Raw genomic sequence first — 3,185 nt, forward strand, 5'->3', positions numbered from 1 at the left:
TGGTTATGGTAACATAAAGTTGAAATTATGATCTGTGCTCACTGCTCATGTTTCTTCCTCATTGCTGGATAATTTAAGCTGTTGATGAAAACAATTTAAATTTTTTACAGAAGTATGGAAGACATTAACAAAAGTTATGTACTGTGAAACTCAAATGTTGGATTATAAAATTCACAGCATAAAGTCATAAATACCACAAACAACTAAGATTCATAGCAGATAAGTGGTTGCTTGCAATTGTAGCGAACAGTATTTGCAGATCACAGTAGCAATGAGAATTTTATTCTCTCGTATACTGTCATGACCCTCTTTCAAGATCATGACCGGCGCGCAGACTAACCGTAGCTACAGAAAAATAACTAAGTCTAGCAAGCCTAATATAAAAATACACATATATTCACATCTCTAGAATTTACCAAAAATTTGGCAAAGTCTCCTTTGTTTTTCTTACAATCCTAAAATATTCATTTTTATCCCTGCATTATCTATTTACATCAAAACATGTTCCAACAGCAGGTCCTTAATTATACTAAATTTAACATATCCACCATGATAGTGACTATACATATAGCAGCGTTACAAACTTGTAGTACTACATACACCTAAAGACCTCTAAACAAGTTCTACCCAAAATATAGCCGCATCATACTGAAGTCGCAAAATATTGGCCTCTATTAAAGATAGGGCCTACCAAAAAGAGGGTACTTGCTGGAATCTACAAATATCAAGAACGGTCTATCCTGCCACTCGCGGATAACTATGAAGAGGCAACTCCGTTCCTAGCAACGCCTTCCGGAACGGCCACCGGAGCAACTTCCACCGAATCTCAAGGAACACCAAATATCAAACTCTCCATGAATGGGTATTTTCACTTCTCACTCAATATTCTTTCCAAGCTTGAGTTCATAACAAGTAGAACATATGATAGAATTTAGGGGAAAGGTTGTAAGAAAATGAAGAAAGATAGAATGGATAGATGAGAGGTGAGGGAGACGAGGATAGGAACAGAGAGGAGAAATAAGGAAAGCTCTAGACTTGTGTGTGTTGTGATTGTCTTTTTGGTAAAAAAATATAAGATAAAGATGAAGGAGGATATATATTGTCCCGTAAAAAATCTGCCCACCTATTCTTTATTTATTTATTTTTTTCCCACTATTATTTTATCATTATCATTATAATAATAATTATTAGAAAAAATATAATACCAACCATTTCAATCTTCCCCCCTTTAATATAATTCGTCCTCGAATTATTATGACCGTACTAACCTTGCGCTTCAAACAAATGAGGATACTTTTCGCGCATAATTGATTCTGGCTCCCAAGTCATCTCTTTACCACATGGTCCTGACCAAACCACCTTCACCGAAGCAACATCCTTAGAACGTAATCGTTTCACACGTCTATCTACTATAACTATTGGTTGTTCGATATAGCTAAGGTTTTCATCCAGTTGCACTGTTTGATGCTGAATAACATGAGAAGGGTCGTGGACATACTTCCGAAGCATGGATACATGAAAAACAGGATGAACACTTGAGAGGTCTGGTGGAAGGGCTAAACGGTATGCCACTTTCCCTACTTTATCGAGAATTTCAAACGGCCCAATGAATCGGGGGCTTAACTTTCCCTTCCTGCCAAATCTTAGAACACCCTTCATCGAAGAAACATGTAAGAACACATGCTCTCCAACACTAAACTCTAAAGGCTGACGTCTTTTATCCGCATAAGATTTTTGTCTACTTTGAGCCGTAACTAAACGATCTTGTATTACTTTAACTTTTTCTGAAATTCTGGCACACTAGTAACACGATGTTGAACACGATGCTCCAACACTGTATGTTTGATCCAATGATCCAACACTGTGTTCAACACTGAACTAGACGAACAATAAGGAAATATAAAATACACGAAACAGAATAACACAGTTATTTGTTAACCCAGTTCAGCATAACAGCCTACTCTGGGGGATACCAATCCAGGAGTGAATCCACTATGATAGTATTAGTTTGAAGCCCTCAATAAACGCCCCGTTTATGACTTCTCACCTAATCACCACCCGTGCTATATTCTACCTAAGTCACACATAGGTATGAGAACCTCCGCTCACCTCCTCTTGATCACAGCCACTGTGATCGTACACTTCTAGATTCAACAAGTGAAGACACACTTCATAAAACACATACCAATTCCTTACTTAAAAGCTTTGGAATTGTATACACACACTATCTCCTTGCTTAGAAGCTCCAGAGATATTACAACACAAAGACACACAGTTCCTAATCAGTGTATAAATCAACACAAGACTCAGAACACAATTAACAATACTAAAACCCTAAACACACGCTTTGTAAGACTCAAATCTGGTTTCAGTGAGTTGCACAAGGGTTCAGTCTTCCTTTATATAGCACGAGCTAGGTCTTGAATTGGGCTTCAAAAACGCAGCTGGTCCAGAAGTTACTTCAAGGAATATTCTTGTATCAAATGTTTTGTTTCCTAAAATAGTTGATTTGTTTAGAAACAAAACTAGGTCATGGCCGCCTTCTAGAACATCAGGAAAGGCGCTACTTAGTGCACAATACTTTATGTTGGCCTCATTTTTGCTAAAACAAATATTCAAGCAAGATGTTGGATAGAATGCTTCAACATTGGATACAACATTCATGCTTCAACATTGGATACCACATCCAGTGCGCTCTGTTTTCGCGAATGATATATTTTTGCGTAAGATCTTTGAAAGATTTGATTGAAGAATTAATCCACGCCTTTTAATTTGTGTGCCAACAACACACAGGTGTTTCCAGAATCTTCAGTAAGCGATTTATGTGTTATTTGTTCCTCAATATTAAGAGATAAAAGATTTGATTCTAAAATATATTTTGTGAAGATTGTTGTAGAAAATATAAAAGATTTATTTCAAATAAATCTTTATGGTTCAAGGAGATTATTATTGAAAATATATTCAAGGAGATTGCTACTGAAAATATATTTATGGACAATAAATATATTTATGGACAATAAATATATTTATGGAAGGAATAAATATTTGGTGAAAATATATTTGTGGAAAATATATTTTCTTCTACAAAGTTGCTTTGACCTGAAGTATTGTGCACTAAGTAGCGCCTTTCCTGATGTTCTAGAAGGCGGCCATGACCTAGTTTTGTTTCTAAACAAATCAACTAT

This window comes from Trifolium pratense, linkage group LG6, assembly GCF_020283565.1.
Source record: "Trifolium pratense cultivar HEN17-A07 linkage group LG6, ARS_RC_1.1, whole genome shotgun sequence".
NCBI classification, from domain to species: Eukaryota; Viridiplantae; Streptophyta; class Magnoliopsida; order Fabales; family Fabaceae; genus Trifolium; species Trifolium pratense.